This window comes from Callorhinus ursinus, unplaced genomic scaffold, assembly GCF_003265705.2.
Source record: "Callorhinus ursinus isolate GAN/ISIS: 27379988/994484 unplaced genomic scaffold, GSC_fseal_2.0 scaffold23, whole genome shotgun sequence".
NCBI lineage: Eukaryota > Metazoa > Chordata > Mammalia > Carnivora > Otariidae > Callorhinus > Callorhinus ursinus.
This window is the reverse complement of record NW_027397085.1, coordinates 20370240-20382503: the sequence shown is the minus strand read 5'-3', so window position 1 is coordinate 20382503 and position 12264 is coordinate 20370240. Positions and strand designations below refer to the sequence as shown.

The following is a 12264-nucleotide window of genomic DNA, read 5'->3' as shown; positions in this document are numbered from 1 at the left end:
GTTTGTTTTTCTTTCCAGTCTGGCACTCAAGCTTCAGTCAAAAGCCCCCACCATCACCCTGCCCCAACTCTTGGACTCTGATTGAGGTAGGAAGAATACATTTGCTAACAGTACCTTGTTTAGCAGAGTAAGTGTGTTGGACTTGATACCTAGGGGTGGATAGCTTTGTTAGTACCTCAAATGATCCTTAAGCTCACTTTTGATTTTAAGTCACTAAAATTTATATCTGTCACTAAAAATTGTATTTACTTAAGACTATTTTCTATTAATGTATTGAAGTGCCCAGATTGAGAAGTATTTAAGGTAAAGTCTGACAAGTTTTTCTGGTATTTAGTAAAGAGCAGGAATTTTCTTTTAAGGATTTTATTTATTTATTTGAGAGAGAGAGAGAGAGAGAGCATGAGTGGAGAGAAGGAGAGGCAGACTCCCTGCTGAGCAAGGAGCCTGATGCTGGCTCCATCCCAGGACCCTGGGATCATGACCCGAGCCGAAGGCAGACGTTTAACCGACTGAGGCAGCCAGGCGCCCCAAGAGGAGTAATTTTCAACACCGTTTTTAACGCCAGACCCTTGACTTGCACATCTAAATGTCCACTAGTATCGGCCTCTGGGGAAAAGGCCATCTCTTGGTTACCTGCCTTTCTGCTGCTTTGCCACTTACCAGTTCAAGAGCTCAGTGCACACACTCAAGTGCATTGCTTCTTCCCTCATGCATACGTGTGCTTTTTCTCCCGATTCACACCCACCAGTGGCATTCTGCCTGGCACAGGTGGTACCGTGTAGTGGTGACGAGCTTCCGCTCTGGAGTCCCCTCCTGGATCGTCATCCCACCTCTGCAGCACACAAGCTCTGCAGACTTGGGCAAGTTACTCAACTTTTTTATTCCTCTTGTTTCCCCTAGCTGTTAAAAAACGGGGTGATAAGAGTCTCCTGTAAAATTGTGAGGATTAAATAAGGCATACAGCATATGCATGAGTGCTCAGTATGAGTTAGCTGCTGCTCTAATTATGTTTTTCTCTAGCTAAGGTATGTGTCTTTCTGCTAAACAGTGTGGCTAAAATAGTACCTGCTGCAATTTTGCTGATCGACATACATATATGATCAGAATTGGACATTGAGAAGAAGTCAAAGAGTAGTAAGCACAGTAGCATTATGCCCGAGGCCAGTCCAGTCCCCAGCTCTTCTGAAATATGGGAGACTAAGTGACTTGTTTCAGTGAGCCTTGAAAGAATTTCTTCAAACCATGATGATAGCCTACTGCTCTCTTTGCTGCTTTCCCTTTAGATGGTAGAATTGCCCATGTAGATCAGAAGTGTCAGGAGGGAGCAGTTCTCATAATAATTCACTCAAAACAAAAATGCAAACTAAAACTATCATGAGATATTATCTTGTATGTAATCTGATTGATAAAAGTCCATACTTTTGATAAGAGGATGCGGGGAAATAGGCCTCCTATGTTTTTGGTGACAGTGTAAGTTGGTACAGCTGTTTTGGAAGATAATTTGGCAAGATTTATAAACATTTAAAATGAACATAATCTTGAGCTCAGCATTTCTATTCCTGGATAATTACTCCATATCAATGCAAATTTACTTTATAAAAAAGATATTTATCACAGTGGCCATATTAAAAGCAAAACATTGATTGTCTTCAATAAAGGACGTCTAAAACAATATGTGGCCACTAAAAAGAATGAGGCAGATGTTTATGGACTAGATGTAGAAGGATCTTCAAAATAGAGTGTTAAACAAAATAAAGCAAGGTGCAAAGCACTATGTCAAATATGTTGTCACTGTGTAAAAAAAAAAAAAGAATACATACATATATCCTTATATATGCATAGAATCTCCCTGGAAAGATAGGCAAGAAGCTGGTAACACAGGTTGCTGTTAGGGAGAAGATGTGGGAGACAGAAATAGAGAGCGGGGTGGGGGGGGACTTCCTATTGTACTTTCATTGACCTTTCGAATTTTGAACTCTATGTGTGTGTTACCTCTTTTTAAAAATAATTTTGCGGGCGCCTGGGTGGCTCAGTTGGTTAAGCGACTGCCTTCGGCTCAGGTCATGATCCTGGAGTCCCGGGATCGAGTCCCACGTTGGCTCCCTGCTCAGCGGGGAGTCTGCTTCTCCCTCTGACCTTCCCCCCTCTCATGTGCTCTCTCTCTCTCTCATTCTCGCTCTCTCAAATAAATAAATAAAATCTTTAAAAAAATAAAAATAATTTTTCATATGCAGAGGGTCGAAAGCTAGAAAACAAGGAACCCAGGTAAGGCCTGAAAAGCAGAGATTGCTATTACATGCGGACATCAGATGCAGTGCTCGGAATGGGACAGGATCTGGTCTGTTGTTTTGGAGGTTGGATTATATCAGTGAACAGAACCGACAGCCCTGTCTTCGCAGAGCTTCTGTGGGGTGTGGCAGTGCAGGGAGAGACAGACGACAGAGGGACTGGGACGCTGGGAGTGCCAGAGGCAGGCTGCATTATTTAATATGTTGGTCAGATAAAGCTCATAGGGAAGATTAGGGCAGAGAACTCGAGGAGCTGGGGGAGTTGGCCACATGGGCATCTGGGGGGAAAGCATCCTAGCCAGAGAAAAGAGCAATGCAAAGGCCCTGAGGCATGAACAGGTCTGCCCTGGGGAGGAAGAGCAAGGAGGCCAGTGTGGCTGGAGTAGGAGTGAAAAGGAGAGCAGCTGATGACGTCAGAGAGGTAATGGGGCCGGATCACAGAGGGCCCTGTTATTGCTAGCAGACAGGTCGTAAGACTTCCTATGCTTTGTTACAGTGCACTTTTACTTATTGTAGCATTTAACCATCACCTCAACCATGTGAGATAAGCACAGTTATTGTCCCCATTTTACAAAATGAGAGAATCTTCAGCAAGGATAAGGAGCTTGCTTGAAAATACACAGCTAGTAAGTGGAAAACTAGGACTTAAACCCAAGGCTGTGATTCTAGTCTGGACACTCATCCCTATGCTGTTCTGTGTTTGCTAAATGTTAAGAGAGAACCAAGAAAAGGCTTTGAGTCCACCCTTGGGCCACTGCTTAGAGAGGAGAGTAAAGCTGAGGGGAGAGAGCTGGTTGAACTTTCTTAGAAAAACCTTGGAGGCTCTGTGGTGTAGTTTAGCAAGGCAGGCAGACTTCCCTGCCCCAAGTATGTGCCAGGCGGTACAAGTTGAGCTAGAATCGGGAGTGGGGAAAAGAAGTACGGCTTGGAGGCTAAAGGAAGTGTGAAGCCATTTGGAGTGTGATGACCACAGCCTGTGTCTAATTTCTATGAACCAGCCACCTCTTGGGAGGTGATTACATGAGAAAGTGACAGTTCACTTAGTTTCTCACAGAGAGCACAAGTTTCAGTTGTCTGGAGAGGGCAAGTTCGGTTACCTGGTAGCCTTGCTGGGAGTGCAGAGAAGGTCTCAGAAAGCAGGCTGGCCTGAAGAGTGATGGAAACTGGTGGCTTTGTACTTAAGTAGTGACTGATAGGCTGTTCAAAAGTTCAGCTTTCCGGGCGCTTGGGTGGCTCAGGGGGTTAAGCATCTGCCTCTTGATTTCGGCTCAGGTCCTGATCTCCAGGTTGTGAGATGGAGCCCCACGTCATGCTCCCCAGTCAGAGGGGAGTCGGCTTGGGTTTCTCTCCCTTCCTCTGTCCCTCCCCTCCCCCTGTACCAGCTCGCTCTCTCAAATAAATCTTAAAAAGAATAAGTTCAGCTTTCATTCCACCTCCCGCTCTTGGTGTGAACATATATTTCAAATGAAGTAGTAAATCTAAGACAAACCAGCAATGGAAGATTTCTAAAAAAGATCTCCTGTTACTAGACTGTAACTGTACGGAGATACTGTAGTTGTCTGTCTCTGTTCTTCCACAGCCAATATTTAACAGGTGCCTTCTGAGTGCTGGGCCTCACTCTAGGTTCGCAGCAGAGGGTAGGACACACAAGGCCCCTGCTTGCATCGAATGGGGAGGGGAGAGGTTGAACACAAAACAGTAACAAAATATAAACGTTTTCAGACCATACATAGTAAGTTCTGCGCAGAGATTTGAGTGTGCAGGCATAGAGTGTGGATGGACGGGTGCTTTAAATTGGATGGTCAGGGATGCCCCTTTGAAGAGGTATTCACCTGTACTGCTTGCATTCACAAGTGAAAAATAAGTCTTTTTCTTTTAATGTTGTGCAAATCCATTCCCTAAGCGGGATTTCTCATAGTACAGTTTACGTTGATATATCATTGTTTGGGGAGCAGTATTTTCTGGTGGGGAGGGACTCCTACAAAGGTTTAGATTATAATAGTTAAATTCTCCTAAAGTAGTTCTCCTGAGGTGATTTGCAAAGAAGTGAGCGCGAGGTAGCCCCACTGTATACAGTGCATTTTCCCCAACCAAATGAAAGATAAATCTCCTACTTCTCTGTGTTTGTTGTTTTTGCTTTTATTTAAATGATGAGGCTGCAGCCTGCAGAAAGGTCTTCTTATGCCCCGTGAGGCATCCTCTGTTGAAATAACCTCAGGCTTCTCTGTTAAACAGGGGAGATCTACCCCGTCTTTTCTTTCTCTACCACACAGAAAACAAAAGAGGGCAGCCATTAGTATCTTCAGACTAAGGTAAAATAACCCCCTCTCCCAAATGTAAAGCAAAGCTGGTCCTATTGAAAAACAACAAAGGGAAAGGCTGAAGGGCACAGTGTGTAATGCACCTGCTTGAATGTCAAATCACAGGGTGCGGATCAAAACAGAGCAGCTGTTGAGGGCTGCCTAGTCATATGTTTCTTAGAATTTATGAGAAAAGGCACCAAGGGCCTGCAGTTAACAAAAGCTCTTAGCAAGTAGCAGGGTAGATTGCCCTGTTGAGAGGCAGAATCCACTCTCTAGGAGTGTTCAGCTATGTAGATTTGAAATGAATGGATGCTGTGGCTGGATTTTTTTTTTTTCTTTCCATGTGGCAAGTCTGGATGCTAAAGTTGTATCCTTCAGGAACAATGTTTCCTGGTACTTGGGAGAGACAGACGAATGTTCGGTTTTCCTCGGCATTATAACCCACATTTCTGTATTACTATTATATCTGCTGTTTCTCTTTCAGCTTGGAGGAATATATGTGTGAACCACTTAGGAAGCATCTGTTTTGTTCCAGACATTGTGCTCTCCTATACTCTAGATTGCAACATTAACTTTTAACTCAAAGACCAATCGGAGGTTTTATTTTCGGTGAAATGCATGAAACAATTTTAACAGGGAACTGTGAAAAATATTTTCACCAAAGTTAAACATTTAGAGAATGTGCCTGACTTACTTTGGTGATGTACAATCACTCTAAAATATGTAGTCCTTCTGGGAAGAGCAATGACAGTCGAATGCACCCCTTGTTCCAAAATAGCAATCAGAATACTCACTGTAAGTGAGTATTTCATTAATCAGTGTTCATTCAGTGTCTGCCCTGAGCCTAGCCCATTGACTTTTTCATCACTGACATTTATTGTGTATTCCTGATTAGAAAATTAATCCCAGTTTGTTACAATAAAATTAGAAAAAAAACTTTTTTAAGGTTTATTTATTTTTTTTGAGAGAGTGACAGAGGGCAACAAGGGGAGGGACAGAGGAAGAGGGAGAGAGAGAATCCTCAAGCAGATTTCCCACTAAGCACAGAGCCCAAGACACAGGTTTCTTTCTCAGGATCCTGAGATTATGACCTGAGCAGAAATTAAGAGTCAGCTGCTTAACCGACTGAGCCACTCAGGAGTCCCCAAATTAGAAATTTTTTATATTGAATAGAGAATTTTAGTATTTTTATAATAGGAAACACTAACATTGTGGTATGTACTCTTTCGGTACCTATGTGTATATTTAAACACAACATATATATATATTTTTATATATACTTTTTTAAAAATTGTTTTTTTTAATATTTATTTGAGAGAGAGAGAAACAGCATGAGAGGGGAGAGGGTCAGAGGGAGAAGCAGGCTCCCTGCCGATCTGGGAGCCCGATGCGGGACTTGATCCCAGGATTCTGGGATCATGACCCGAGCTGAAGGCAGTCGTTTAATCAACTGAGCCACCCGGGCGCCTCTGTTTTTATATATACTTTTTAAAAAAGTTTATTTTTAGTAATATCTACACCCAGTGTGGGGCTTGAACTCATGACCCCGAAATCAAGAGTTGTGTGCTCTTCTTACTGAGCCAGCCAGGCACACCTATATATATACTTCTTATTGACAAAATTAGGCTTTACATAACAACTAAACCTAATTTTAATGACTGAATGCAACAAAGTTGAGTTTCTTGCTCTCAGCCTAGTCCTTGCAGGTCTGGTTGTTGCGGTCAGCTTTCTTTCAGCAATGAGTTAAAGATCAAAGCTGCTTCTTCTAGTTTGAAAATCACCATCTTTAGAGTTGCATGCTATCAGCCATGTGCATAGGAGAGGTAACTTGGTAAACTTGCAGTGGTTCTTTACTGCCTAAGATCGGAATGTGACACATTTTTACTCACATTCCCGTTGGTAAATACAATCACATGATCCCAACCTAATCCAATGGTGATTGGGAATACAGTCTCCTTGTATGTCCAGAAAGAGGAAAGAGTGTAGCCTATATATTGCATTGTCTCTGGCCCATCTCCTTTATCTCATTTAACATTGTATCATGGCATTTTTCCCCAAATCATTAATTATCCTTCAAAATCATGATTTTTAGTAGCTACAGAGTTTTCCATCACATGGACATACCATTCTTTACTTAGGAATTCCAAGAAGTTTTGTATACAATGACCTACATCCCTTGCTCCACAGTGATTTTCTGAAGTTTGGCAGTTAGACTGTTAATTCCCTTTGAGATGTCTAGTTTGTTGGCATTTATTTAGAAATGTTAGGAAGCTAATGTCAAAAGTCCAAAGGAAAAATTTCTCTCTGCCTTAGCACAAACTTCCACAGTCTGCAACCACAAGCAGAGGGACAAATCTACTTAGGTCCCCAGATACCCCATCCTTTCTATACATGGAGTATTTCCCTCCCCTATTACCCTACTGTTGTTTCTCTTCATTCATACCCAGTGTATTTCCTTCTTTCCTAGGCATTTTTTGTTTGTTCATTTGTTTGTTTATTCCTTGGAGCTCATTAATCTTAGGTTTTTACCGCTCAGTTTTTCCCAGTTTGCTCTACATTTCAACTCCTTCCCCAACCCCTTCCCATCCCACCCTCTCCAAGGTGCTGGGCTTGCCTGCCAGTGTTACCACTCCCCTTTGCCCATAGGGACTTTGGATGAACAGAGATGTTAGGCAGGTGGGGAGGAGAGAGGGCACACACAACCAAGCTGAATAAGACTTGCTTATAGTAACTTTAAGCAGACGGTGGTTTGAAGCAAATTAATAATTCCATTGTACAATTAAATATACATTGTGCATGTGTATCCCCACCAGTCTCCAAATTCTGTCTTCTACATAGAAATTAAGTAGGTGATAAAAATAAATTATCCCCCCCAGAAGAAGAAGAAAGAGAGAAAGGGGCAGAAGGTATAGTGGAACAAATTATAGCAGACAACTTCCCTAATGTGGGGAAGGAAACAGGCATCAAAATCCAGGAGGCACAGAGAACCCCTCTCAAAATCAATAAAAATAGGTCAATACCCCAACATCTAATAGTAAAACTTACGAGTCTCAGAGACAAAGAGAAAATCTTGAAAGCAGCTCGGGAGAAGAGATTTGTAACCTATAATGGTAGAAACATTAGATTGGCAACAGACCTATCCACAGAGACCTGGCAGGCCAGAAAGGACTGGCATATCTTCAGAGCATTAAACGAGAAAAATATGCAGCCAAGAATACTATATCCAGCTAGGCTATCATTGAAAATAGAAGGAGAGATAAAAATCTTCCAGAACAAACAAAAACTAAAGGAATTTGCAAACATGAAACCAGCCCTACAAAAAATATTGAAAGGGGTCCTCTAAGCAAAGAGAGAGCCTAAAAGCAGCATAGACCAGAAAGGAACACAGACAATATAGAGTAACCGTCACCTTACAGGCAATACAATGGCACTAAATTCATACCTTTCAATAGTTACCCTGAATGTAAATGGGCTAAATGCCCCAATCAAAAGACACAGGCTATCAGATTGGATTAAAAAACAAGACCCATCGATATGCTGTCCGCAAGAGACTCGTTTTAGATCCAAAGACACCCCCACATTGAAAGTGAGGGGGTGGAAAACCATTTACCATGCTAACGGACACGAAAAGAAAGCTGGGGTGGCAATCCTTATATGAGACAAACTAGATTTTAAACCAAAGACTGTAATAAGAGATGAGGAAGGACACTATACCCTACTTAAAGGGTCTATCCACCAAGAAGATCTAATAATTGTAAATATCTATGCCCCTAACATGGGAGCAGCCAATTATATAAGGCAATTAATAACAAAAGCAAAGAAACACATCGACAACAATAAAATAATAGTGGGGGACTTTAACACCCCCCTGACTAAAATGGACAGGTCATCTAAGCAAAAGATCAACAAGGAAATAAAGACTTTAAATGACACACTGGACCAAATGGACTTCACAGACCTATTCAGAACATTCTATTCCAAAGCAACGGAATACACATTCTTCTCTACTGCCCATGGAACATTCTCCAGAATTGATCACATCCTAGGTCACAAATCAGGTCTCAACCAGTACCAAAAGATTGGGGTCGTTCCCTGCATATTTTCAGACCACAATGCTTTGAAACTAGAACTCAACCACAAGAGGAAAGTCGGAAAGAACTCAAATACATGGAGGCTAAAGAGCATCCTACTGAAGAATAAATGGGTCAACCAGGAAATTAAAGAAGAAATAAAAAAAATTCATGGAAACCAATGAAAATGAAAACAAAACTGTTCAAAATCTTTGGGATGCAGCAAAGGCAAATCTTAAGAGAAAATATATAGCAATACAAGCCTTTCTCAAGAAACAAGAAAGGTCTCAAATACACAACCTAACCCTACACGTAAAGGAGCTAGAGAAAAAACAGCAAATAAAGCCTAAACCCAGCAGGAGAAGAGAAATCATAAAGATCAGAGCAGAAATCAATGAACTAGAAACCAAAAGAACAGTAGAACAGATCAACGAAACTAGGAGCTGGGTCTTTGAAAGAATTAACAAGATTGATAAACCCCTGGCCAGACTGATCAAAAAGAAAAGAGAAATGACCCAAATCAACAAAATCATGAATGAGAGAGGAGAGATCACAACCAACACCAAAGACATACAAACAATTATAAGAACATATGAGCAGCTATATGCCAGCAAATTAGATAACCTGGAAGAAATGGGTGCATTCCTAGAGATGTATCAGCTACCAAAATTGAACCAGGAAGAAATAGAAAACCTGAACAGACCTATAACCACTAAGGAAATTGAAGCAGCCATCAAAAATCTCCCAACAAACAAAAGCCCAGGGCCAGAGGGCTTCCCAGGGGAATTCTACCAAACATTTCAAGAAGAATTAATACCTATTCTCCTGAAACTGTTCCAAAAAATAGAAATGGAAGGAAAACTTCCAAACTTATTTTATGAGGCCGCCATTACCTTGATCCCAAAACCAGACAAAGACCCCATCCAAAAGGAGAATTACAGACCAATATCCTTGATGAACATGGATGCAAAAATTCTCACCAAAATACTAGCCAGCAGGATCCAACAGTACATTAAAAGGATTATTCACCACGACCAAGTGGGCTTTATCCCTGGGCTGCGAGGCTGGTTCAACATCCACAAATCAATCAACATGATACAATACATTAAGAAAAGAAAGAACAAGAATCATATGATCCTCTCAATAGATGCAGAGAAAGCATTTGACAAAGTACAGCATCCTTTCTTGATCAAAACTCTTCAGAGTATAGGGATAGAGGGTACATACCTCAATATCATAAAGCCATCTACGAAAAACCTACAGCGAATATCATTCTCAATGGGGAAAAGCTGAGAGCTTTCCGCCTAAGGTCAGGAACGCGGCAGGGATGTCCATTATCACCACTGCTATTCAACATAGTATCAGAAGTCCTAGCCACAGCAATCAGACAACAAAAAGAAATCAAAGGCATCCAAATCAGCAGAGAGGAAGTCAAACTCTCGCTCTTTGCAGATGATATGATACTGTATGTGGAAAACCCAAAAGACTCCACCCCAAAACTGCTAGAACTCATACAGGAATTCAGTACAGTGGCAGGATATAAAAGCAATGCACAGATCAGTGGCATTCCTATACACCAACAACAAGACAGAAGAGAGACAAATCAATGAGTCGATCCCATTTACAATTGCACCCAAAACCATAAGATACCTAGGAATAAATCTAACCAAAGAGGAAAAGGATCTGCACTCGGAAAACTATAAAATACTCATGAAAGAAATTGAGGAAGACACAAAGAAATGGAAAAACGTTCCATGCTCATGGATTGGAAGAACAAACATTGTGAAGATGTCAGTGCTACCTAGAGCAATCTACACATTCAATGCAATCCCCATCAAAATACCATCCACTTTTTTCAAAGAAATGGAACAAATAATCCTAAAATTTGTATGGATCCAGAAGAGACCCCCGAATAGCCAGAGGACTGTTCAAAAAGAAAAGCAAAGCTGGCAGCATCACAATTCCAGACTTCCAGCTCTATTACAAAGCTGTCATCATCGAGACAGTTTGGTACTGGCACAAAAACAGACACATAGATCAATGGAACAGAATCGAGAGCCCGGAAATGGACCCTCAACTCTATGGTCAACTCATCTTTGACAAAACAGGAAAGAATGTCCAATGGAAAAAATCTCTTCAACAAATGGTGTTGGGAAAATTGGACAGCCATATGCAGAAGAATGAAACTGGACCATTTCCTTACACCACACACAAAAATAGACTCCAAATGGTTGAAAGACCTAAACGTGAGACAGGAGTCCATCAAAATCCTAAAGGAGAACACAGGCAGCAACCTCTGCAACCTCAGCCGCAGCAACTTCTTCCTAGAAACATCGCCAAAGTCAAGGGAAGCAAGGGCAAAAATGAACTATTGGGATTTCATCAAGATAAAAAGCTTTTGCACAGCAAAAGAAACAGTCCACAAAACCAAAAGACAACCGACAGAATGGGAGAAAATAGTTGCAAACGACATATCAGATAAAGGGCTAGTATCCAAAATCTATAAAGAACTTATTAAACTCAACTCCCAAAGAACAAATGATCCAATCAAGAAATGGGCAGAAGACATGAACAGACATTTTTCCGAAGAAGACATCCAAATGCCAACAGACACATGAAAAAGTGCTCAACATTGCTCGGCATCAGGGAAATCTAAATCAAAACCTCAATGAGATACCACCTCACACCAGTCAGAATGGCTAAATTTAACAAGTCAGGAAACGACAGATGTTGGCGGGGATGCAGAGAAAGGGGAACCCTCCTACACTGTTGGTGGGAATGCCAGCTGGTGCAACCACTCTGGAAAACAGTATGGAGGTTCCTCAAACAGTTGAAAATAGAGCTACCATACAATCCAGCAATTGCACTACTGGGTATTTACCACAAAGATACAAATGTAGGGATCCGAAGGGGTACATGCACCCCAATGTTTATAGCAGGAACGTCCACAATAGCCAAACTGTGGAAAGAGCCAAGATGTCCATCGACAGATGAATGGATAAAGAAGAGGTGGTTTATATACACAATGGAATATTATGCAGCCATCAAAAGGAATGAGATCTTGCCATTTGCAACGACATGGATGGAACTGGAGGGTGTTATGCTGAGTGAAATAAGTCAATCAGAGAAAGACATGTATCATATGACCTCACTGATATGAGGAATTCTTAATCTCAGGAAACAAACTGAGGGTTGCTGGAGTGGTTGGGGGTGGGAGGGATGGGGTGGCTGGGTGATAGACAGTGGGAAGGGCATGTGCTATGGTAAGCACTGTGAATTGTACAAGACTGTTGAATCACAGATCTGTACCTCTGAAAGAAATAATGCAATATATGTTAAGAAAAAAAAAGAAGATAGCAGGAGGGGAAGAATGAAGGGGAGTAAGTCGGAGGGGAGACAAACCATGAGAGACGATGGACTCTGAAAAACAAACTGAGGGTTCTAGAGGGGAGGGGGGTTGGGGGATGGGTTAGCCTGGTGATGGGTATTAAAGAGGGCATGTTCTGCGTGGAGCACTGGGTGTTATGCACAAACAGTGAATCATGGAACACTACATCAAAAACTAATGATGTAATATATGGTGATTAACATAACAATAAAAAA

At 41.6% G+C, this 12264-nt stretch overlaps 1 long non-coding RNA gene across 4 annotated transcripts in view; it reads left to right on the top strand.

Moving 5' to 3' along the window:
* LOC112839491 (uncharacterized) overlaps positions 1-12264 on the top strand; it is a 47500-nt gene that overhangs the window by 2747 nt on the left and 32489 nt on the right. For all 4 annotated transcript variants that reach the window (XR_012382094.1, XR_003212217.2, XR_012382095.1 and 1 more), the window contains exon 2: positions 19-86. This is a non-coding gene — a long non-coding RNA (uncharacterized lncRNA). The remainder of the gene's footprint in view (positions 1-18; positions 87-12264) is intronic.